This window comes from Chlamydotis macqueenii, chromosome Z (genome assembly GCF_036417535.1).
Source record: "Chlamydotis macqueenii isolate bChlMac1 chromosome Z, bChlMac1.mat, whole genome shotgun sequence".
Taxonomy (NCBI): domain Eukaryota; kingdom Metazoa; phylum Chordata; class Aves; order Otidiformes; family Otididae; genus Chlamydotis; species Chlamydotis macqueenii.
The window spans coordinates 63,379,481-63,406,367 of record NC_141593.1 but is presented as its reverse complement, the minus strand read 5'-3'; the positions used below and the strand labels follow the sequence as shown (position 1 = coordinate 63,406,367).

General features: G+C 37.7%; 1 protein-coding gene across 4 annotated transcripts in view; it reads left to right on the top strand.

Moving 5' to 3' along the window:
• The window catches only part of SNX24 (sorting nexin 24), a 91,616-nt gene that overhangs the window by 13,784 nt on the left and 50,945 nt on the right, over positions 1 to 26,887 (top strand). Inside the window, exon 2 of one of the 4 annotated variants that reach the window (XM_086771040.1) lies at positions 11,594 to 11,701. The exons of the other annotated variants lie outside the window; for them this stretch is intronic. The gene's annotated coding sequence lies outside the window, so the exon portion shown is untranslated. The remainder of the gene's footprint in view (positions 1 to 11,593; positions 11,702 to 26,887) is intronic. 4 annotated transcript variants of the gene reach the window in all.

Genomic DNA, 26,887 nt, shown 5'->3' with positions numbered 1-26,887 from the left:
GGTGTTAATGTTAGTGATTTAATCTAAGAAACATTCAAAACCATGTCAGTGATCTGTTCCTAAGAACTGCCAGATCATTGAATCTTGTTATTTTGAACATGTTCATTTGAGTTAACAAGGATTTCTCTGGAAAGCCAAGAAAAAAAAAAAACAGTGAATCTTGTGGGAAAAGCAGATTTTTAGTCAATTGTTGTACATTAGTATAGCATACATGCACAAGCCTTAATATTTAACAGACTGTTTTAAAATATGTTCTTATTAATATTAATGGTATCTCTGAGGAATTTATAAAAATGCTTCAGCACGAGCTATTTCTTTTGAGTTTTACCTAGGGAATTTCTGACAGCAGTGTAACTCTGAGCACCCCGCTAGCAAGTCTCTGCAAGTCTGCCACTTTCTTTCCCACTGTAGCTTCCACATTTGCTTAGCAGTTTTGCGTATCTAAGCAAAATGTTAAAATGAGCATGCATTTTTTCCTTTTCTATTCTAAATATCCTCAGAAAAATACTGTTGTGTTATACAGTTCCTCAGGGAAATTCTGGATTAGGATCAGAACTCACTGTTCAATGTTTCATGTAAAAAGAATGAAGGAAAGTTTCTTTTTAAACTTGATATAGAACTTTTGAAAGTATGTTTTGCTTTTATTTCTTGGTGGAGTTTTTTATAGGATGACTTCTTAAAACAGTGTGGATTTTTGTGATGTGCTGGCTTATGTGTATGTTATTTGTGCATCAGTAAAACAGCTTTGCCTTATTTCCTTGTTAAAAAATGTGGTTGATTGTGAAAAGCGCGAGTTAGTTGAATCCAGTGACCATGCTGTTAACACAAGTTTTGTTTGTACTGAAGGCAATCTAAATCGGTTGCCCCTAAGCAAACATCAAATCCAGCAAAGTACTGTGGTCAGTGCAATCTTCTTTTATTCATATAGGGGCAGAACAGACATGCACGCACACACGTGTATTTGTACATATGTGGGTGCAGGGAGACAGAAGCACATGTATATGTCAACAGTGGAAGGTTTTACTGGGTTGTATTGCAGAGGGGTCTGTTCGAGGTCCTGTATGAGTTGATGTTTTAATGACCTGGATGATAGAATAAGAATGTCCTTATTTAAATTTACCATCAACACCAAGATGGAAGTGACTGTGAACATGCTAGAGAACAAGAGTAAAATTAAAAATAATTTTGAATTGGAAAGATTATTTAAGAAGGGAAAATGGGGTTCGAATTCAGTGGGAACTGGTGCAAACTGCTATATTTATCAAAAATAATTAATAGCATAGAGTAAGATATAACAGACTAGGTAACATATTCCTGAAGGGATCTGGGGCTTATTGTGCATCGTAAGATGGCCATGTCATTGTTGTTATGCTGTTGCATGTTGGGATTTCAAAAGATGAATGTAAAAAAGAGGTCAATGATGAGGATTATATAATGCATGCTAAGAAACGTGTGAGTTTGTGGGAAGGAGTATCCACAGGAGAAGGCAGCGTAGGAGGAAATACGATGTATTACACTGCTTTCTGGATCTCTGATCAGTGTGAAGAGTTAAATACACCAGGGGCTGTTTAGACGGAAAAGAAAACACTGAGCAGGAACTTCATAACAATCTTTAATAACATGAAAGGGTGGAAAGGAAGCAATTAGTCTGTGGATTGGAAATGCTGTGCTGTTTCCTGTGCTATTGACCGGAAGTAGGAAAGACTAATTAGGAAATGGTGCTGAGTAAAAGATACTGTGGCACCAGAACACCCTTCAGGAGACAGGTATAGGAACTCCACCTGAATGAAGCTTCGATGTTTCTGTCAAGAGTAAGGAGTATATAGTTGGTCCTTCCTGAAGGCAGGACGGTGAGTCAGATAACTCCTAGAAATACAGAGCCAGAATAGACCTAGGGTCTTTCAGTACTGTGAGATAATATGCAGAAAACCAATGTAAGCAAATTGTGTGGACTTTCTGAAGCCCACCTGGCCATGTCACAGCAAAGTCTTCCTCAAGCTTCTTTTTGTGAGCCTCCCTTGACCCTCAGCAATTGTCCTTTGCATTATTTCAGAAATTTTTCCTATATCCATCCCCTAATCTCCTATCACTTTTTTATTCTGTGGCTTTCTAAAACTCTTGAGAGTTCACTCAAAGTAGCTCTGTTCTCTTCTCCTGGAAACTGTAGGAGCATCTCATAGTGGAGCCGTTGTTGAAACAATCATGAGCTCTTCCATCTCTGTCTTTGCGTGCAGGAGAAGAAAAATCATTTGTTAGTTTGCGCAAGAGAGCCTTTTGCAAGGTCTTCTTGGAAGGTAATAATTTTTTTCTGCTCTCAGCTTTAAATTTTGAGGTGATAGTATTGCTTGGAGTGGACTTGTCACATCAGATTTTTTTTTCCTCTTTTAGACACTGCTAATATTATTCAGTGAAGTGTTTGGGTTCAGTATGTGTCTTGTTTAGTACCTCAGAACTGGACCACTTGTATCTGTTTCCGTAACTGTAAATGTACATAGCAATAAAGAGAGGTGTAGACCGTTAGGGACAACATCTCCTTCTATAAGCTAGTCAAGAAACTGCAAAAATTCAGTGCTACTCTTACCTGAGTACGCTTCTTCCTGTGTATAATATCTGCCGTAAAATTAAAGCTTTCTAAATGTTTGAATTACTAGATGGATGAGTTATTAAGAGGTGGCTAGATTGGTGGCTTAGCTGTGAAGCAGAAAGCAGCACAGGGACAGGAGTCCTGATCAGAGCTCTGTGTCTCCAAACCCCGTCCGGCCCTTTGCCCTCATCTGTCTGTTAAAAAAGGAGACAGGCACGTTTTTGTAGGAGGGGAAAGCCATGCAGGAGCTGTTCTCAGATTTAACACCTGAAGACCACAGACATGTTCCAACTCAATCCTGTCTCATCTAAAGAGGCATGCAGGTAGACTGTACAAAGTTTGGAAAATTAGAAGGCTCTTCAGATTTACTAGACCAAGTGGTTTGTGCCACTTACTCCGAAATATTTTCAGGCACTGATCAAAGAATCGTATTTTTTAAGAGTATTTCAGGGGGATTTATAGGGTATTGTTGCGGCCACTGTTGGCAAGTTACATACCTTTATCTGCAGAACTTACTGTAGATATCACCTAGTCTTGGATTTGGTTAATTAATTAGTCAGGCACGTGTTTTTAACTTTGTGGGAAGCGCTGCTGCTTGTCAGCGCTCAAAGATCGGTGTCATCTCCTTTTCCTGATATTTCTTGCATGTTCACTGCTAATGCTGACCTTGTCTCTGCTCTGATGCAGGAAACATGATGTGATGACTTTCAGTAATGTTCTTGTGTGCTTGCTCCTATGTGCTTTCTGTTGGGCACTGACATGCTCTGTGCGTTCCAGATTGTGTGTTTTGCCAGAAGTTGCAGACAGAGGAAGGCAATACAACACAATAGTGCTCTACCACCCGCCTGCCAGAGACTTCCACAGATAGTTTAGCTTCACTTAATTCCTGAAGTATGTAATTTGTTTATTGCTCACGTTTAGATATAGCTTTTTTTCCCTTAACACCAAAGAAACGGTCAAAGAATCTTGTACAGCTCCTGCAAGAGTAAAACCGTAAAACAGAAGGCTTGGTGCAAAGTACTGGGTGTACAGCAGCATGGTGATGTGCCTCTGTCTTGAATACTAAGTATAAATCCCTTGTATTTCACTGCTGTCCTTGGCTTTAGCAGGATGTTTGTTGCTAACTGATTTTAAAATCCCTAGCATGCAAGAGGCATGATCATTAACAAGGATTATGATTACAGTGAACAATTTTCATTCCATGTGGCTCAGGTAGACAATTTCTGTATTTCTTAAGGTAGCAGGGTGAAGTTATGGTGGGCAGTGTGATAAGTAGGCAACATGAGTCAACATCTACTCAGTCCGCAGTTGCAAACCCGTTTTTACCTTCTGCATTACAACAGTTCTTTGTTTCTACTTAGTAGACAGTAAAACGTTATTCCATTTACAAATCATAAGCAGACCTGTGGAAGAGCACTGGGGACTAATTTGTCATTCCCCAGGGAAGACAAGTTAATAGCCAGGTAACCTGTCTGATGGCTGACATACATTGGCTGTCAGCCTTTTGGAGGCCTTAATGCTGGATCATCAGAGTTAAGGGGCAGAATCACCTCCCTCAGCCTGCTGGCTACGCTTCTTTTGATGCAGCCCAGGATACAGTTGGCCTTCTGGGCTGCCAGTGCACATTTTCGACTCGTGTCCAGCTTTTCATCCAGTGGGGTCCCCATTCCTCCTTGGCAGGGCTGCCCTCAATCCATTCATCCTCCAGCCTGTATTCATACTGGTGATTGCCCTGACCCAGGTGCAGGATCTTGCACTTCGCCTTGTTGAACTTCATGAGTTTCACACAGGCCCATTCCACAGGCCTGTCCAGGTCCCTCTGGATGGCATCTTATCCCTTAGGCAAATCACTGCTCAGCTTAGTGTTTGGTTCAGTTCTGAGTTTAGACAGCACTTACATGGCCTGCGATCAAACATGAGCAAGACCAACCACAACAATGCTAGAACAGTTGCTCACTGAATAGTGCCAAGATCTTGAGAAATAAGTTTTTAATTGTCTCGTGAGGCATTAAGCCTGAAGGGATTGATTAAGTTATACATGGACAGCATTATTTCTTGAATTCTCTGACTTTGGAGTGCTTGACTTTTAACCTCAGTGTTCTTTTGTTGTATTCTTTGACGTAATAATGTCTAAATTTATACTTTTACAGTGGATGTTGTAGTACTCTGTATTTCAGTGAAAACAATAGCAAAGTTCACTGTATAGTTTTGAAAAAAAAAAAAAAGCCAAGCTACAGGCTTCTTAAATGTTTTATAGCATGTCACTGTTTTTTTCTTTTATTCTTCTTTGTGTAACGTTGTAAATATTTAAATATGGCTCCCAAAAATAAAATCTCTATTAAATGTTGAGCCCCTATTGAAGGCTCTAGGGATTTGGCTAAGTTAGAACTGGTTGAATGCATTTTAAAAATAACTTTTGGCTGTAATTATTCGCTTCAAGAACTTTGAGTAGTGGTCAGAAGTAAGAGGTAAGACTCAGGCCACTCTGCTGGTGACCTCTGAGAAGCTTGGAGGTCCAGGTTCTGCCTTTGGGTTCCAGCTACTCCTGAGCAGCTGGGTCAAGGGATATCTTTTGTAAGGTCCCAGTATGAGCAGATATTGAGCCACACTGGACTGACTTGGTTTAGATCTAGTGGAAACTTACAGTCACTACAGAATATTCCTTTTAATTTGCAGGGTTTTTGAAGCAGAGAAGGCTGGATTTCTATTTCTCTTCCTTAAGCTTTCTAAGCAAAGGTTCTCTTCGTGAGTGGGAATTAGCACTGCTTTCTCCTGCTAGATTCTTGGAATTAATCCTGGCCGCAATGAAGTCAGAGGCAAATGTTTGTTCTGTTTGGTCAATCTCCTTCATACTTTACGTTGTAATCATATGTGTGTTATTAAAAAGCCCAATGGTAAAAAAAATGCACTTAGAAATCACACTTAGCATAAACTTTGCTGTTTTCTAGTTGTTGTTGATCTTAGCGGGGTACTGATTTCACACATAAGTATGTGTTTGTGTGTCTAATATGTATTTTTATTAAAAATAAGACAACATTCAGCATTCCAAATAAACAGCTATACTCTTCTTTTATTAATCTGTAAGTATACTCATATTAGTGTTAAGATCTTGAACTGATTCTCCTACAACATTAGTTTTTTAAATTAATAAAATAGTGTATTAGGCAATAAATGGTGTGTATTACAGAGCACATTATTAGTTACCTGGATTATTAGTTGTGTAGTACAGCAGATAGTATTTAAACAAATAGAGATACTTCTGTGGCCTTGATTTTTATGTACAAAATAAAAGTGTAGCAAGCACAATCTGATTCATAGGGACTTATTGTTGTAATTACTATTTATTTTTAATTGGGAAAGTACAGGAAGTATACATTTTTCTTATTTAAAACGTCTAGTAGACTGAAGTTTCTCCTGGCTGTTTTTAAGAAAATCTTTGGAAAAAATTTGAATTCTTTATAATACTGCGGCTTTCAACTATAGATGCTGGTATATGCTAAGCGTTCTTTATAAGGCATTCGCTTGATTATTTTGTTATTTATAATCACAAGAAGAATGAATGTTTAAAAGCCCATAGAAAGCACTGGACTATTTTTGCCTCTACTGAGTTATTAGTATTAGTCATTCTGTAACTCGAAGAGGGTGTGCATGCTCTTTATCTGAGGATTGTCCATGTAAGTTAGCTCAAGCTCACTCCTTGCAGTGATGGTTTTTATTGGCTTGTATATTTGCTGGAGTGCCTAGCAGACCAGTAGGGGTCACTCTATGCATTGAATTTAGGAGATACGTACTTAATTTTAGGGGTTTTTTTTAATTGTGTGTACTAGCACACTTGAAAATAATATATCCTAGAGAAGAATTGTACTCATTATTTATTATATTATTCTATTGTCTTTGAGTTTGGAGTATCTGTACAAAACATATATAGCAGTTAACATTTTATAAGCTAACTGCAAAGCATGGGTATGTCAGAGACTGGATGTCTAATGATACAGTTTTAGGAAGGTCTGACTTTGAGAGAGTCTTCACCGTTCACTGGAAAACAGAGTGTGCTGAGAAGAAAGTGGTTCTGGTTGGAGCTGCTGTATTTCCATGCCCTAACACAATAAAAGAGGCTGGAAAGTCTGGTGAGGCAGATCAATGGGCCACATAAGTGCTTCAGTAATGTTTTCTTCCATTTCACACAGAAAACAAACTTTAAGGACGTATTAACAAGTCTACCGGAAAGATACCAAGCATATTTTTCCTTCTAAAATGTGCATCTGAAAGAGATGGCTGATAACATCCTGCTCTTCTAAGTCGAGTGTTTAATCGTGCAACTAGTTGATAATCAATGTCGTCACTTCGAACCAACATATATAAGATCCATCTGTCTCCAGTTTTTCTGTAGTGGTAATGTTGTGAAATATCTCTTTCCCTTCTGCCCTTCTTTAAAATCTATATCTTAGGATTTGAAATGTTTTCCATATAAGGTTGAAGAAAGATGAAAGGACATGAGCATCTTAATACTTTCTTAGATGGGGCTTTTATCCAGTTTTAAATTAAAGATGAAGACTGAGATTTGTTGTTTGTAATACTTTCATTACTGAGATCTCTTAATGAGAGATGAATTGCACATAATTAGATGGAATTAGCTATGCTTTTTATTTTCATATCATTCCCATGATCTCCTCTTCCACACTTGGTGCAGTGGTTTCTGTACACATTATTCTGTACCATAGTTGTGCTTTCAGGAGCTCACATGGATCTTTAGCCTTATTTTAAAACATTTTTAAGCCATTGAGAATCTTCATTGTAAATCGTCTGGGGAGAAAGCCCTGTTTTCCAGGAAAAAACACTCCAGTCTGGTACCCTAGCTAAGATCCAGGACCTGAGATTTCAGTTTCTGATTCAGGCAAGTCACAGTGGTCTGATAGTTTGATTCAGAAAAGCATGGAGAGCAATGTGGAGTCAGGTGAAACTGAGGTAGAAAGTAAGAGCATATTTGTAGTACTCATAGTCTTTACTTCAGAGGCTGCCTGTAAGGATAAAATGATTAATTTCTGTAATACTGGTGAATCACGGCTTCTCTTGATTCTCTGTACCCCCAGGTATACTAGTTGTTCTGGCCATCTAAGCCTAAAATATTTTAGCACCTTTCTGTGTAGCTTTTGTTTCTTCAAAGCTGATCTTTGGAACAAAAGCTTGCTCTCTATTCATTTAAAGTACACTTTTATATTCTGTTACGCTTATCAAAACTTTAAAAGATTTAACATGTGACTGTTTCCACCTCTTCAGTTGATCAGTATGTAGCAAAATTCTGCAGTGGCTGAAGTTAATGATGTGTTGCTGATGTGGTAGCAGCTGAGACTATTAATGTCAGTTAGGTAATACTAATAGTTACCATAGCACATACTACTTAACGTGACCTATGTATGATTTATTCTGGTGGTTAAAGATAACTGAGTAGTGGTAATTGGGAAATTATAGTGTTTATTTTAAAAGGGAATATTTGGTTAGGGAAAATGATTATTGTATTACTCAGTGATTAATTGTATTACTTTTTGCAATTTTTTCTTAAAAAAAAAAAAAAAGCTACGTGTTCCAAGGGAGATAGAAATAAGGTTTTCCAGGAAAGTTCAGGGATTTGATATGAATTAGGGATATGACAAAATGTCTGCATACTGAACTATACTTTCAAACAGTGACTTAGTTAATGAGATACCAGGAAAAAAAAACAACTAAAATACTTTTGCTTCTTCATCCATGGGGGAAACATACCCTCATCCTTCTTCGAAATATATCCAGAGAATGGTTTTTGAATTACGTTGACAAGATCACAAAATTTGTGCATTCAGACCAGATAAAGGGTCCAGGTTCCAGGATCTGAGAAGATAAAAATATTTTATCACTTTATTGACTGAAACAATGTTTCTGTGGTTTTAAATGAACGTGTGATTCTTTTTTTTCTCTGCACACATTATAAATTTTGATTCCGTTTAGATGTGGCGATTTACTTTTTTTTAAACTCAGTCTCATTTTCAGGTATACTTGTACTTAAAAAACTTTTTAAAAGTAAAAATTAGTAAAAAATTAAAAAAGAAAAACAGTTTACAGAGTCAAAGAGTTAGTAATATAACTGAGAGCTGATAACAGTTGAGCAACCTAGACAGGGTGAAAAGATTTGCTGTTAAAACGTACAGTAGTAAATGTCGTACTAGTTTTGGAAGTTGCTGCTTGTAAATTGAACTTTGTACAGAACACAAATCGGTCATTTTGCCAAGGAGCAGGGTAAGAAGACTGCAGGTGGAAGAGGGAGCAAAAAGTGACATGGAAGTGTACTTCAGGAGTTGTCATAGACCCTCAGTGTGGGACCCTTTCGAATTATGTGCCTTCAGTGCAAAGATGAGCGCCTGCTCAAAGGAGCTGTCTTAAGTGATGTGTTTTCCAATGGAAAGATCTGGTTATCTAGTGGAGGTTGTAGTGTCTCATGCTTTGGGATTCAACATAGCAGAGAAAGAACTGTAAATTGCTGCAAATTAGTAAACAGTGTGTTTGTGACAACAGGCATTTGTTTTTCATAGTCTTTCAGGATTCCTTTTAAAAATGTTAGGTTCTTGGTTTGTAAACCTTTTATAAGACAACAGCCTATGGCACTAAAATCTATACGTCTACACTAATAAAAAAAAAAAAAAAGATGCCTCTGATGCATAATGAATCTAGATACTAGTTTTTCTTTTGACTTTGACTTTAACTCCATTGGGTTTAACTAGCAAAACAGAAAAGTTATTGCTTCAGCTTAGTGTGCCTGTCTAGAAAGAAGCAATGATACTGCTACAGGCATGCTTTGAGCAATGGCTTGGGCATTTACCCAGTTCATATATCCCTGTCATAAAGAGTCAGTTTCTATTCTTTTGAAGTCACATGCAATGATGTAGGCTTTCTGTGAATTATTCACAGGGAAGAAAAAGTCTTCTGTCTCTTCTAAAATGGAAAGAAGTGCCTGTAGTGTATGTTTTCCTATTATGAAATAAAGGAATATTAAAATAATGTCCTAAGTATGAGCAAGTCATTTAGGTTATTGCATCCTGCAGTTAGGATCTACTTTAGGAAAATAGAAGCTGAATCTAAAAGGAATTAAGTAGTAACATTATCAAATGTGAAAGTAATTTTATGTTATCTAAAGATTGAAAGAGTGAAGTATGTTTAACTCACTTTCAAATTCTGCACATCCTCTATGTATCCATATATCAGCAGCCTGTCATACAGTCTCTGTTTCCAGTCCTCTTAGCTCCTATTCTGTGACAGTGGACATGTATGGCTTCTTGGTTTTCCTAAGAGAACTCACTCCAAGGTATGTCCAGCAAAAATTGGGAATGATTAATACTGAGTAATGTATCCTTGATTTTTAGGATCACTCAAAATAGATTAACTTCATTTTATGAAGAGATACATTTCTTGTGCTTTGGATAGATGCTTTGCACTTGAAATAAATCAAGCAGTTCTAGGTCCTGGGTTAATTTAAAAGTAGGTTCCACTTGGATTTTTTTGTTTTTTTCATAATTTGTTATGAATTGCTGCCATCATCAGTATCAGTGTCAAGGCGTTGAGCCCAGATATTTATACATATCAGACAACTGAGATGAAGAGAATTTCCGGTTTTCTTTATAAGCATAAAGTACAAGAACCAGACTTGGAAAGGCTAAAATGTAATTTGTCTGCGACTTTTTGTCTAAAGATATTCTTCTTGATAATTTTGAGTTCTTAGGAATAAAAGGTTATGTAGAAAGGATTTTATGGCAGAATGCAGAAGACTTCTTTGTCTTTGTTTTCTTTCTTTTCAAAAAAGAAAAGTCAGTGCTAAAATAAGTTTCTTGAATATACATAAAATAGCATCCTATCAATACTGCCCATTGTCTGGAGTACTTCCTCTTCACTTCCCACTTACTTCAAGAAGATTACAGAGCATTTACTTTTCAGACATTTGGCATAGCATACATTGAATGTGTGACTGTTTTTTTATCTTCCGTTTCTCCCTTAGATCTGTACATATTAAAAATGCATGGTTTTTTGTACGTGCGAACAAATGCTGACAGCTAACCATAGCATCTGAGGTGGCACAGTTTCTGTTAGATGTATACTGAGCTAGCTGTGGAAAAATCTTACCAAAAGGATTTTGAAATGTAAGTAAGTCCTTGGTTTCATTTTTCTGAATCATTATAAATATCGGCTTCTGGGCTGAAATTTTCCATCACAAGTAATAGGTACACATTGAAATTCTTAAGTTTCAGTGAGATCAATTCATCTACTTCTGAGAAAAAAAAACAACAAAGCAAAACCAAGTGTTTTGCCAGGGTTAGAATAAATTCAGTCTGGTAACTGTTGTGCCACTTCTTTTTTTTTTTCCTTTGGAGTAGAAACTAGGAAGCTTTATTAGAGTGGGAAAAGTAGTTGCTCTGTACCTAAAATTCGATCCAAAATTAGCCAGATGACCTCTGAAAATCTCAGGTTACCCCAAGCATTTTTTCATTCTGAAAGCAAAATTCTCCTAGATTTTTTGCAGCGTGTTACAAGAACACCAAGAAAAGAACAAGACACTTCTAACAGTTATTCTTTTTGTCTGAAAGAAGTTTCAGTGATACAAATGACCTGAAAATAGCAAGACTGCTGTCATCTTTTGCCTCTGTTAATAAGTCACGTATAGAATAGTCCATGTTGTTTCTACTGAGAAATAGCAGAAGATGTACTCTGCTTGTTTAAGGCATTATTCACTTACATTTCTCTGTTACTTTTAAAGCTTGGATTTCTCTAGTTACGTAGTACTTGGATTTAGTCAATCCCTCGTCCCATACTGCATGTCTAAGTCAAGGGATAGGAAATGCCTTCTCTGAGAAATGAGTATTTATCTCTTTCCCCTTAAAATGAGAATAATTTTGTGAATGTCTGAAGTGGCCAGTAGTTTTGTTTTGAATCTGAAAATTGTTTTCAATTATAAGTATACTTATAAGCTTTTTTTTCTTTGAAACAAAGACTACTTGCTCCTGTCTACTGTAAGATACGAAATGGAAAGCAAGTTTTTCTGACATCTGTGCTTAGATCAGTGTACCTCTAGAAGTTTCATGATTTCAAGTTATTCAGGTACGTGTTGTAATTTGCTGGCTTTTTTGAATCACTGCAGTTTACTTTGTGCTAAAACTCGTTTGAGTTTTCCAGTTGGACTGCTAATGGAAACATAGATTCTGTAAGGAACGGTTGTATACTGTAATTATATCCTTACAGGTTACTCTGTGGCAAATGAGTTTACATTTATGTAGTTTTCTACTGAAGATAACAAAAAGGAAGTAATAAAAATAAGAAAATTAGTATTTTAGCTGCAGGAGAGTTTGTATAGAGAGCCTCTGCCCAAGAACTCTTCAACATTTAAATCAATATAGTTTGAAAGACTCTCATGCAAGTTGATATAATAACCTCTGAAATACTAATGATCAGTTATTGCTTCCATTGGGAAAGTGTACCAGTCCCAAGCATAAAAATAGTCATTTAAAATGTCTTTACTAAGCAGCACAGTATTCTACTGAACTAAACCTCAAGTAGATCTGGCTCCCTAAATGGTAATTCCATCTTTTTTTTAAAAGGTCAGCTCAATTAGATTTTGGCAAGATTGAGTCTTCAGTGTCTCTTAGTATATTCGTCAGGACACATTGGCTGGTAGTTTGCAAGTGTTCATGAGCAAAACAGGTTAGTAATACATTGGTACCAGTACAGATAGATTGTCCTCATCACCACATAGACAAAATACTCATGAGAACTGTGCAATTCTTTAAGCACTAGTGGCATGATATAATGAAGTTGTATTCCATTAGGCACTTGTATACAAGGGAGCAAAATGTCATCACCTGAGTGTGGCTGCATTTCTGTGATACAACCTCATCTGTTCCGTCAACTAGTTTTGCTCTGATCAATAAGCAGTTTTCTGTGGCCTTTCACTACTGTCAGATGTCATTGAATGATGTAAATACACGTCAGAAACTAGAAACTTGACAGCTCACCTAGACTAAAGAGAGAAGTGTAGGAGAGAGTGTACTGCTGGGATAGACAGAATGACAGCTGATGTCTACTCTGTATAAATGATTTGATATTGCTACAGACAAGATTTTTCATTTTCCCTAAGTATAGAACAAAATGACTGTGTCTTGTACAAGTCAAATCATTCAGAAAGACCGAAGAGAAAAAAAAGGCTTTTTATATTACAGGACAGCAGTGATTTAAATGGCCCACTTAGAAGTTAGCTCTTATTTTGTTCTTGTCTTTTTATACTAAATCTTGGGTCATACTTGCTGTTGAAATGAAGGAAGATTAAATAAATACTGAAAATGTTCTCCTGAGCAGCATACAATGTGTAAAATGTCTGCTCATGCTAGCATACCCTTTCAAAGCATCAGAGAGTTCACTTCTTCAGTATTTCACCACAGAACCAAAAAATTGAGGGATTTTGGTTGGTTGGGTTTTTTTTTTTCAGTTGAAGCTTAAAAAATCCTTAAAAATTGACAATAGAGGAGTAAAGAAGGAGAGAGTTATATTCCATAGTGGGGGATTGTAGCTGAAATATGCAATATTTTTCTCATTCAATTTTTTTTTTTTGTTATACTTCATTATTCCAATGAGGATCAACTGCCTAGGAGTTAGTACAAAGAGAAGAGAGCTTGGTACTATTCAGTGTTTAATTTACAGTTGCTATGAGTCTTACACTGTGGAACAGACTCTTGCTCCATTTTTATCAGGAGTTTACAACACAAGTTGCAGACCACAATTTTCTAGGAGGAGGGGAAGTTTCTGTAATAGATGGTTTGGGCTAGATAAACATTTAAGTTGTTTGAACAAGAGCATGTGATTTGTTTGGTTTTTTTTTTGTCTGGAGGGTTCGTTTAATCCTTCCTTTGCAGCATAGAAATCTTTACCATATTTGCTACCACATAAGAAGGAAAATGTGGAAGTAGTGATTTTGGAGAGAAGGTAAATACATTAGTAAAATGAAATCTGTTTCTAGAAACTTTGTGGTTTTGGTAATCTGAAGTGACACCTGCTGTGTACTAACAGAGAGATCTGTACTCTAGCATACTTGTAATAGCAATCTCACTGATACCAGATTGCCCTCCACCCTTCTCTCCTGGCCGCTGGCAAAACTACTGAGAAGGTAGGGGTGTTAGCTTTGTGTGATGGCACGCGCCTGTGTAATCAGGTGTGTAATGTAGCTGCCTATCTATCATATCCAGTTGAGTCTTCACTGCCTTAATAATATTGTGCTTTAATGTTCTCACATATTACACTGGAGCGTGATTTGTGTGAAGAAAAGCTCAAGAGCCCGCAGATTTGGTACAGTGCTTCCACTGCACCAGGCTTTGGTCCTGTACCACGTGGCCAGTGCTTACGTACTGGATATTTGATCTTCACTGGTCACTTGCTGTACTGACCATGTGTACCAGGATGTCTTAGCTGAAAGGCCTGGTCTTAGAGCAGGAGTCAAAATTCCCATTGACTTCTAGAGTCCTCAATTTGGACTCTCGGGTTACTGTTACCTCCACATCTCTTAACGGGTTTTCTACAGGGCTTTCAAACAATAATTGTCCTCAGCTGGAAAACTTAGACCAGGTTTGTTGAGAGGGACATGAATCTTGGTTAATAATAGCCAATCAAAACCACTCTAAATTAACTGTATTCCCTGTTTTCTCAGACATCAGGTCTTACCTCTACCTTTCATGTTAATTATTTGATGTGACTTAACTTTGTGTTATATACAAGGAATGGCTAGGTGCTCATCTGCCATTACACATTTGTAATGGGTACACTGGAAAGTGAAGTAGGTGATGTGAAGTCATTAATTGCTACACTACTAGCACACTTTAATTAGTTTACTGTGTATGATGAACTGTTGTGATGAAAGGGAGGCTGCCGGAAAGCTCTGTGTTTTATTTTAAATCAGAAAATTATTTTGAGTTGATTTCTGATTTGGCTTATGAACTCACTCAGGGCCAGTATTGTTGCTTGCACGTGAGAAATGTTGTCACTCTTTATGATATATAAAATGATGAAAATTATTTTACAACAATGTTAGTGTGAGTAGAATAATTGTCACAAAAACAGAGTGGTGTCAAGGTGTGGCTGTTAAGTGGGACTTTTTTTACTGACTTCGTTATGGCCAGGATGTTACCCACTTTTTTGTCAAAGAGAAAAGGACATGGTTGACAGAAGGAAAAATATTCTAGCTGCAGTCTTATGCATCTGGATTCAAATACCTTGAGAATGGTTATTGACATTCTCTAGAAGCTAGCAAGAGGACTCTGCTGCAACTTAGTGCTCTCCTCTGCTTTAGGATACTTTTTAGGTTTAAAGCAATCTACTGCATATTTTTTATTTGTTAAATATTTTTTTACAAAATCACCTTTATTTTACTTTGGGTACTTGGCTGCTAGTACTGACAAGTGAGATTAGATATCTCATCGTCCACTATAACCCCACCAAATGTTGTGAAATCCAGAATACAATGTCGCTTTCCCATTGTTCACAGTCCCACTCTTGGTATGGTATTTCAAATACTCTTCCTAGAGCTATTTCTGCAACAGTTCTGAAATACACTTGCAGTCCTAAATACACTGCACAGTGATACAAAGATGAAAATTCATTTGTGGTAACAGGGAGTTGTGTAGTTGCCCCAAACATGTACTGATCATAGCAATTTTCCATACCATTCTGGTTTTTCTCTCTGTGTGTTGTATATATTAAAGTAAACACATAGCCAGATTTTTTTTCAGTTACAGATTTTGCAGTGTTTCTGTCACTTCAACTTCTTGTTGCTTATTAAGACTTCAGAGATACAAACCAGTAGCTCAGTAATTGCTTTCTTGAATCTGCCTTTAATAATTACATTTAGTAAAGCTGTATTGAAAATTAGAAAGGCAGAGACTAATGGAAAACTAGATTTTTCACTGAATTAGAAAGCAAGACAATCCATATATTGACAACATTTCAAGTTGAAACGGATCAGGAAAAGTGTTTTGGACTGTCTGTGCAAAGAGGCAAACACAGGCCTGATGTGCAGTGGCATCTGCATTTTATACAGGCAGAGAAACTATAAGAGATTTCATGTAAATAGGTGTCTTGAAAGGGGACAGTACAAATCTGATTTGGAAGCAAGTCACTTGAGGTTTTTTTTTAGTCAGAGAACTTCTTTTTTTTTCGCATTAACTAAAAGTCTAGAAAGTACAACTTTTCACTCATTAAAATACCTTGAAATATGAGGTGGGGGAAGAGGAAACATGTTTTAAGTTCTTATTTTAGGCTAGACTATAATCGGCAGAAGAATGTTTGTTGAGGTTGATATGACAGCACTATGAGCCAGCTTGTATGAAAGGGGTAGGAGAGGGACGGTATGGAGTCATTTTTTAGTCATTACTGGGACTTTTCACCAAAACCTTAAGGCATTTGAATTCCCATTCTAAGAACAAACAAAAACATGAGAACTATTTTCAGACTTCTATTCCTGATATGTTGAATATTTTAAATGCCTCTTATTACAAGCAGGCAATGTATTTATTTATTTATTTATTTGGCACAATGTGTTCATTAATAAATGAATACTTTGTAGTACCTTAAAATAAAAAGGAAAACCAAACAACTTAAAGTGTCTACAGATCTTGCAGTGTTAATAGATCATCTTGCAGTTATGTGTTGTTAGTTGGATATAAAAGCTTTTTCTTACAAGATTTGTATTTTAAAACAGATTTATTTCCTGTTGTGGCTCCTCATGCTTTCCTTTTTTTGTGTAGTAACTGAGGTGTTTTGTTGATAAAGATCATTCAGGTATCTTTGTGTCTTCTGTAGTATTTTGAGATTGGACTTTGCTTCAGTTATGCTCTAAGTAGGCACTGTGCCTAGCAAAGGTTATTTTAAGATCTTCAGCATTTTTGGAGACCCTGTTTTTACTGTTTTTACCCAACAGTACAGTCCCACTTAAATGCTACACATTTAATAGTAGTTTGCTTTGACAGCATCATACTTTCTTCTGCTGTTTTTAGGACATATTCACAGAGTTGGGCACATGTCTTGCCTAAGTCTTTGTAAGATTTGGATTGGTGTGCATCAATAGAGCATAGATCCTGTGATTTTGTTACACTATGGACCAATCTCAATAAACATGGAAAAAGAGAGTTTTGCTTATGTAAATTTATACATTTTATTTATGGGATATAAAATAATTTTACTTGAAACGGCTTCTAAATTTTCAGTTTTCAGTATGTTTCATTGAACATATGTTGATGGTTTGAGGGCTTCTGAACATAGAAAACCATTGATCTTAACTTACTAGAAACTTTATCTTAAATCCTGTTCACATAAGAGAATTTAAATAGGAACTTTCTTTGTGTTATATACATGTATTAATCAGTATGTAATCTTAAGTGCATAGTTAATACATGTTGATAATCTGATAAGCTTCTTCATTAATCTAGCAACTTTTATAACATATAGAAAGTGCCAGTTGTTGCTAGTTAGCTTTTGAACCTTTGTTGAGGCATTGTGCTATACTGTTCAGTGATGACAACAAAGAATATGCTACTAGATCACCAGCAATCTGAGAAATTTCACTCTGGTTTGTAGATCCATAAAAGCTAGTATTAGCTTTGCTTGCGATGGAAATAGTGAATATGTAAGACAGCACTGCTGAAGTCACAGAGGAAATGGAGAGAACCACAAAGGTGAGACATGCTTGGGGTTGGCTCTCTGGAACTACTGTTTGAGCAAACCAGCATTATTTGTAATTTAGGAAGGCTGTTGTCAGTTGTGAATAAATTACTGTTTGAACAGTGACTTTTGGACCTGACTTCTTTTTTCCTGTATCTGGTGGGAAGGACAAAAGGCTCTTAAGAGGAGAAATAGTGTGAAGCTAATGGGAATATCTTTTTTCAAAATATTGCAACAGGATCTTCACAGAAACAGCAGGTTCAGGATATCATTCGATAAATCAGAATAAATTTAGCTTTTCAGGGTAGTTAATCTGCAAAGCTGAAGAGCAAATTGCAGCTCGATAACACAAAACTGTACAAATTTGTGTCAGAGGAAAAGTCATGAATGTGTAACTGGATCTTCTAACTATCTTCCAAAAAAGAAGCACAGAAAAGGAAGCAGATTTTTTTTTGTCTTTTTTTTCTTTTCATGCTAACTTGGAAGAAGCTTTCTTAGGATCATAGAGTCATTTAGATTGTCAGGGACCCATGGAGGTCCAGGCACCCCGCCACCCCACTCCTGCTCAAAGCAAGGCCAACATAGATCAGATTGCGCAAGGTCTTGTCCTGTTATGCTTCAGCTTTTTCCACTACCTCTCTGGGCCCCTGCTCCAGTGTTTATCTAATGTAGAGTTTCTGATGAAACTATTAAATAGGCCAGATTTGGCACTAGGTCTAGTATTAGTCTTAATTTTCTAGAAAAACTGAGCGAGCTTTGTGTGCAGTAATTTTCTATTGGTTCTTTTAAAACAATGGATAGAAGGAGATTTGATAGAAAATGTTGTTTTCAGTGCAAAGAAAGATCTGGGAACAGGATTATACATTTTACAATATTTATTTCTATTTCTGATGGGTAGAATTTTACAAGCTATTTATTTTGCAGATTGATGTGGTGACACATCTCGGGGGAAGACTTTTTTTAAAACCAACATATTGAGTAATGTGTACATAAAGTGACAACTGTCCAAAAGCATTTAAGTCCTAGGTTTTTTTCTGAAATTATTTTATAACTATTATCTTGTCACTGTGAACTACAGTAATATTTAATCTCTTCCTTTAAGATCCTTAGAAATCCTATCAGTCTTTACTGTCAGAAATGTTCAGTTTTAATAGGATGTTACAATTTCATGTAGAATTAATGGTCAAGATCTTACAAAGCTAATATGTAATATAGGAATAAGAAAATGTCACCCTTTTAACACTTAGTGAGTTTTTACCTGAACATTTTAATGAGTTTGCTCTGTCATCTTAAAGAGTAGTTGGAGGAGTTTGTTCTACTTTAAAATCCTCCACTGGTTTCATTCAGTATTTGTTGGTAAATGCAGTGATTAAGAAGTTTTGAGGAATTTTTTTTTCTTTTTTTGAGAATACCTGAAGTATGAATACTACTTGATGCTTTTTCAGTTATATAGTGTCAACATATGGCAGAAGCACTGACTGGAGCAAAATTGTGCAGTGGTTCATGGTTTTGCAGGTTAATGTCTTTTTTGAGACTTCTCTCATGAGATAGAGGAGCAAAGAGATATTTTTCACTGAGAGTCTCTTTCCTCATGTGGAAAAATCAATACTGCATTTTGTGGGATAGCTCTTCTATTTCCTCCTGTACCTCTTTAATATATCCTGGAAGGAGGAGCTGAGAAATGTTGGATCTACCTGTAGAACAGTAGTGGTCTCTGCAGTATTACAACTTTTCGTGTTAGGTCAGCTAGATGCCAGCACCGGCAATGCTTGGAGAAGCTGACTTTAGGAGATATTTGGGCTTGTGTGTGCACTTGCCAGGCTTGGTGGTAAGGTTTCTTGGGTTCTTATTGCTTTTCTTCCCTGCATTTTTTGTGTAATCCTTATCGAAAAGCCTTCCTGACAAAATGAAGAAGAAGCAAGTAGGTGCCAGGGTTAGTTTCTCATGTTCTGAAAGACAGGCCTGTACAACAGTATGTGAGGTGGGATGTGCTTACTGTCCGTGTGGGTGTAAGCACGTTGTACATCTCTGCTCTGCATCTGCTGGGTATCTTAGGGCTTGGCCTTTTAACCTCAGGCCTCTGGATTGTGCCCAAGTGGGATGCTCAAAGTAGGTTTTCCTAGGAAAAAGCATGAAACAAGTTGTTCAGCATTGCAGAAGTACTTGCATTTTAGATCTAAAGTTTCCAAAGTTAGCATGATGTTACCATTTGCGTTAATCTCAAGGCCATACTTTCGTACATACAGTTTTCCTGCCTTTTAAAATATTTTTTAGTTCTTATGTAGAAGGAGGCCCTAAGGACACCGTGCTTCACTCATTTCTTCCCGCAATACTGTCGGTCCCACATGCTGAGCTGAGAGAACACTCGGTGGGGAAAAGTAGTGTGTGCCTGTTCACTGCAACTAAGTATGTGCAGGGACGCTGGGTTGCATTGTGTTAAAAGCTTAAATGACACTACGAGTATTTACATTCACAACCTCTGTTTCTTAATAGTTTCCCCTTTTTCTACTTTTTACCCCTGAGCAGGCAACTGGGAATGAAATTAAGGGAATATATAATTTGGATAGGTGCTGCTTCAGACACATGACTGGTGGACATGAAGCTTTTAGGTCCCTAGTATGGGCCTCTGAACGAGGAGATGCCTGAGTTTTTATCATCTAGCTGCCCCACTAGCAGTGGAGGCAGGGGAAAGGGATACCAGTGTATCTCACAGCAGGCGTATGCAGTGGCATACATTTCTGATTCATACACAATGAAATAATGTGTTCCCCAAGGTTACAGGAGCTGGAGTACTTCAGACTAGAAGTCCCTTCTCCTGCTCTTCCTTGGCCTGCTTGTTTTAATGGTAATGCAGTATGGTCTTCCCAGGTGTTGCTCTCCTGTGCCCCAGGAGATTGAATTCCTGTTTTCCATAGGATTCCTGTCCAGCATCTCTTTCTTACAATCCTCCAATCTTTTTTCTCCTCCCTAACATTATAGCAGCTCCTGAACCATGGAAGAGTATTCTGTAGGCCTGAAATTTGCCCTGACTTTGTGGAGATGCCTTAAACTTTCAGTCAGTAGGGATGCACTGTAAAAATAACAGAGCAGCAGCAGCACTGATACCATTTGAACATTATGCTTTTTTCCAGAAGTTTATGGGCTGGGCAGATTTGCCTCCCAGCTGTCTTTCTGGTCTTCTTGTCCACATCTTGGGGGAATTTGTGTGAAATGGTTTGGGTTTTGGTTTGGTTTGGGAATTTTGATTGGGTTTTTTGGTATGAGTGAAGTAAAATATATTTTTATTTAAGTGTGTGTTTGGACTGTCTCAGCTGTAACTTTCTAAAAATACTTTCTGTCTGAATCACATACCTGGTATGGAAAATCTAAGCCCAAAAATTAAAGATTGGCAAAACTGTAAGTAACTGAGAACAGTCTTGTAATGGAAAATATTAGATTATTCTAATTACTCCTAGCACTGCCATTAACTCTTATAATACATTTTATTAAATTAACTCCATCTTGGGTCCTCTTGAAATGTTATTGAGATGTTAATTAAAAATAGCAGTTGTGTGTGTGAGCTGCAGCATGAAATAGGAAGGTGAGGAATCACCTGATGCAAGGTGAATGTCCCTTTGTTGCCCCTTCAGATTTCTTACCTATGAAAAACATGGGTGAAAGAAGATGTAAGTGGGGGCAGAGGCTGTACAGAAAGATGAGCAGTTGCTTGCTGAGGCAGTTGGAGATAAGATGGCACGTCATACATATATAGGATAAGGTAAATTGCATTTTCTCTGCCCTGTAAGTAGAGAAATGACACTTTCTGTAAATATGTAGAAGAATCAACTTTCACTGTAACTAAGAACTTAAAGTAAACTAAGCAAAGTTTACATTCCTTCTGCAGGGAGGCACTGGAGACTCACAGTAACAGAGCCTTTGTAACAAAAAAAAAAATATTTGAATAAGTTATTTGTGGCAGTGTTTTATGTGAATAGAAATGGCAACACTTTTTCTACCCAGTACAAGAAGTGAGAACTGGGAAAATGACTAGGTTTGCATAGGGGAGCAAAGTTTTAGCTAAGTTCGTAATAAGGCAAAAGAAAATTTGAAGCAACAGAATGAGGGAAGTAGTGATATCCGTGACAGTATCACATTGTATCTTTAACGACTTCTTACTGTTATCTGTCATTTCTTTCTTGATAGTACTTTTGAATTTGTCCAACTGAATTTATGGGTTTAAGTTCTTAGGTATTTAAACAGTAGAGTTGCTTGATATCTGCAGGTGGTGAACATCCAGAGTTTTCTGGTACAGTAAATGCAGATTTCTTTTATGCCCAAGACGCAGGATATGAAATGTAACTCTCAAATTTCAGATAAAAATGAATATATTAGTATTGTTTCCTCACAATGCCGCATTTAGGAACCTATTAGCTTTTATCACTGAAGTCTTCAAGCCAAGTTAGTTCTTAGTAGTCTGTGCTTGACCACGTCTTTAATTTTTTTTATTCTTTGAGGAAAAGGTAGTCACAGAATTTTAGATCTATGAATGATACTTTTTGACTCTGATGCATCTAGTTGACATTTGAAGAGACCGGTGCATTGTGTTATCTTCAGTTCAAGCAACAGTCAGCAATTAAACATTTGGCACAATTTTCAATCATCCATTGACTGTTGCTTTGTTTGCAGTATGCATGCTTTTATTTCCATGTTTACAGCATCAGACTCAGTTTATAACTTATTTTTAGTCTTTCTGAAATGTGTTGGATACATAATACTTTATCTAGCTGAATACATGTGCAGGCATGTAATTACTTGATGTTTGCCTCACTATCTTCCAAGTGATTGAGAGGCTAGTTGCAAATTAACATAATTCCCCGTGAATCAATTTTCATTGTCTTTAAAATGATAAATATTTAATTGTACAACCAGTGTTCTCTGATAGGTTATTCAATCTTGTATTGCAAAATTGCTAATAGGATACTTTAATTACATGTGTTATCCTGGATACTGGTTTATATTAATATTTTTACTTCCTTTGAATCTATACAGTATGTTGACATAATTGCACTGGATGTAGTCTCCAAAAGCGGATTAAATATTGCCTTTTCTCAGATGTGGGTCTCTGAGTCAAATTCTGTGCTGACCTTAGTTCTTGCACTAATGCCAGTACAGTTCTGCCTGAAGCATCTGCAGTTCAGCTCCTTGCTGTGTTTTATACTGTAACTCTAAGGAAAGCAAATTAGGAAATTCTTTTCTCTCTTCCCTGCATTCTTCCTGTGTGTTCAAGTCAAATCTGAACCATGCATCCCTCTGAACTTCTCACTCACCCTGCTTCTTTTTGTGGGACACCTGCACCTTCCTGACTGCAGCTCCCACAGGTATACCCAGGATAGAGCCAGACTGGCCCCTTCTTGGCTCTGAGCTTTGTCCAGACTTTGCCACAAGCTTTGCAGCTTGTACTGTCTATGCTTCTGCTACTGCTACACTGCTAGCAGTACCTGAACTAGTTTAAGTCTGGCTCTGGAGTATCTATTCACTGTGGCCTCCAAGCCAACTGCAACATAAATGCTGTTAGTCACATCATGTAAATTCAGAAGCTTGAAAACTTAGATCTTAATTTGGGTGCAATAATTTATTATTTTTGAGCAATGTTTGTGATAGCTACTCTGGCATTTTTTTCAGTAGTTGTGCTGAGTTTGTCACTTCCATTCTCTCCGCCTTCCTTAGGGGTGAAGAACCATCTGGTTTTCTGCAGTTGTATGTATCAATGGCCACATCCTGGTAACCTGTTTCAGGTCTTGTGTCAGTCACAGCAGGCTTAGTCCAGTAAGAAATGAAACTGCCTTATAGCTATTTGAGCTTATTTCTTCATTGCTCTTTGAATTACCATTCAAAAGATATTAACCTGGCAAGGGAAGCCGTTGGTGAGCAGGATGGTGTTCTTTGATAAACTGATACGATAACTCTTCTTTTCAGAAACCACTGCTGAAGTTTGAAGTAGTGCTGTCAGTTGCATGTAAGAATAGCACAAGTTTCAGGCAATAGCAGAGGTAATAAGGTTTCAAGTTTGGATGAGTTAACTCCTTGAAAGGAAGTACCTGAAAATGTTGCATGCATCCTGACTGCTTATCTGTGTTGGAAACAGAATAGCATTTGAATCCTCCACTTTGGGGCTGAAGACCTGCTAATCCCAATATTTGAATGCAGTCTATGAAGAATCTTTGCTAAGCTGCACAGACATTTAGAAAAGCAACCTCCTTTGACAACTTTGATTACTGCTCTTGAAAAGTGATTCAGATGAACTACTTACATTGACAGGTAAAGAGAAGCAGAGACTTCTCAGATGGATTACTCCAGAGACCCTAGTACGAAAAGATACAAGGTAGATGTACAATATTTCTTTGCCCTGGTGTTTATTCACCATAAGGAATGTGGAGCTGATTTTTAATAGCTTGTGTACACTGTAACTTGACTAAATACTTTTGTGTTTCATGTTCATACTTGTTTAGTTAGTCACTAGCAGAGGGAAAGGCTGAATTCACGTACCATGGTGGGCATACCATGGAGTATAAGACAGTATAAAGCCAACTCCTTTGAAGTGTAATGCTCATCACCCTGCTGCGTGTGTATTTTTAATGTGTTCTTTGACTCCACTTGACATTTTTGTTTGTGAACAAAACATCTGTGCGTTGGAGGTCTTAGGTCACTGAGGTGCTGTCACTAGACAGCAAATACAAGTGCAAACAAAGTAACATAGACTTAAAGTTTCTAGGAAAAAAAACTTAGTCTTGTGTCTAGCTTTTTGCAAAAAGGAGTTTCTTGCAGCTAGTTGGCTGCAATAGGGAGGCACTCTTGTTGTCATTAGGGGTTGTGTCCTGCCTTGAGAAGTGAGAGGATTCTGCAGATAAATAGCAAGGATTTGGCAACAAAATAGAAGAGTCCTTCTATTTCATCAAACTTAGAACTCATCTGTTTCATGTAAGTATACTTATACCATCATATGCTTTTTGCAGTATTCAGGTATTTTATTCTGATGTAATACTGTGTCCAGTTCTGGAGCCCGCAACACAAGAAGGACATGGACCAGTTGGAGAAGGTCCAGAGGAGGGCCACGAAGATGATAAAAGGGCTGGAGCACCTCTCTTATGAGGACAGGCTGAGAGAGTTGGGGCTGTTCAGCCTGGAGAAGAGGAGGCTCCAGAGAGACCTGATAGCGGTCTTCCAGTACCTCAAGGGGGCCTACAAGAAAGATGGGGAGAGGCTGTTTAGTAGGGCCTGTTGCAATGGGACAAGGAGTAATGGTCTTAAAATAGAGGGGGGTAGATTTAGATTAGAAATTAGGAAAAAATTTTTTACGATGCGAGTTACAGAACACTGGAACAGGTTGCCCAGAAAGGTGGTGGAGGCCCCGTCTCTGGAAACGTTCAAGGCCAGGCTGGATGAGGCTCTGAGCAACCTGATCTAGTCGGGGATGTCCCTGCTCCTTGCAGGGGGGTTGGACTAGATGACCTTTGAAGGTCCCTTCCAACCCTAACCATTCTATGATTCTATGATTCTAATATTTCTATTGGAAAGTTCATCTTTTCTGTAAAAAGGCTCGAGGTTGTTTTATTGGTAGAACACTTCCAGAAAGAGACATCGAGATGATCCAGATGGACAAGTAGAGCAGAGTAGGCTCTGTAACTGTGGGCAGTAGCATGTATTAGGAACTTTCCCCTTTTCAGTAAAAGATCAACACATTTTTCCTTAAGTTTGATTCTAAAGAAGTTAGCCAAATAGGTGACCATAGTGACAATGAGAAGGATGTCATCTGTGTAACAGTTGTGCTCTGCAGGGCTAATAAAGAAAAGTATCAAAAGCAAGTCAGATCTTGTAGCTTCTTGGTTTGGTTACAAATTAGATTTCCATAGTCAGTGTTTTGCTGGCAAGGAAGAGGCTTTTTAGCTTGGAAAGCCAAGTAAGTTATTTTTCAGGAAATGACAGAGCAGTTCCTATGGGATTTCATGAAGCATGTGTTTGGAAAAGATTGGTTTAAAGAGAGTTGAAAAAATCAGAAAACTACTTATTCTTATATGTCAGCTACTCTTTCATTCAACAGTGACAGCTCCGTAGAAGCCTCCCTTGAGCTTCCCATGTTGTAAGAATTACAAAACTGTCTTCCTCTAAACCTTAAGAAATATGACATATATTTCTCAAATACCGTCTTCAGAAATAATATCCCTGAGTCGTATGCAGACCTTTTGTATGTAATTCTAACCAACACTGTGCCGTTATGTGAGTGGAGGAGCCCCATACTGCAAAAGTGCATAGAAGAGAGAATATCCTTAATTATTTTGTGGTATTGGTGGGGAAGACAAACTGCATGCTGAAAGGTTCTCAGAGAGACTGTGTTCTGGTTTAGGTAGGTACTGTTGCCAATAACACTGCTAAGTGTTAGTGAAGAGACAGCTTTTTCTCTAATAAATGGCTGAAGGTTACATAAAATTAGTAAGGAAATATAGGAGCTGTGTTTTTAAGAACATGTGCTTGTGATTGTTCTCTAGGTACAGTTTTTTAGTAATGAAGGTCTAAGTTAGATTGCAGTAACATGAGAATTAACAGAAGGAGTCAGTGAAACAACATACTTGTCCTCTCAATGGGTTTATATCACAGTAGAAAATCTATTTATTGTATTATAAAAAGAGTAAGACTGCTTCTTCAGGCCAGGAGGGGTCAGGTAAGTGCTTCACGTAGGCTGGAGCTGGTGGGAATACTGCCTGAAAATCCTGCAGTAAGTGTTTCCTTTCTCTGAAGTGGTCTTTTTTCTTCACAGACTCTGGACAAAGCAATGTCATAATTGCATAACATCAAGCTTTGATTTCCATAGTTAAAAAAACTATGTACTTTTTTCCATGTGCTGTAATTTAATATTATACATTGTAATTGGGAATAAGTGAAACAGTCTGATTTCAGATAACAGACATGACAGTGCTTGGAGTGGGGGAAAGGGGCTGTTTGAGGGTCCAACTCAACTTTTGAACTGACTTTAGGTAAGATAAGTGCATCTTGTCATAGATAATGTAGTGGATCAGAATCTCTTTGGGGCCGTTCAGTAAAAGTGAAACACGTGTTGAGTAGAGCCGTACCACTGCAGGTTGAAGCACAGGCACAACAAGCAGTTGTCCAGGTAAGCAGGGAGGTGGAGGTAGCTGTGGGCCTATTGCCTGTCTGTGAGAACCAGTGCTCCAAACATCTCTGCTAACTGAGCTGTCCGTCTGCAGCTCCTGCTTTCGATCTGTGCTCATTGCCATCGGGAAAAAGGGTTCAGCATGTGTCAGGATTGCTACTGGGATGGACGGATGACTCTTGGCTCTGTCCCTGTTCATCCTTCCTCCTAACACTCTGATTACTCTCAGTTTCTAATACCCAATCTTACACTTATTTTCCTTTACTGGCTCTAATAGCTACTTTATACCTTCTTAGGACCCTAGCAGAACCAAAAGGAGCAAACTGAGCTCTTCGAGGCTGTTTTACTTCTGTCTTTACTGTTCCCCAACTTGTTTCCCAGTTCTGCAGCAGGAAGGGGGCTCTTTCCTTATGGGAAGACTGTGCAGGAGCTTATGTAGGGGC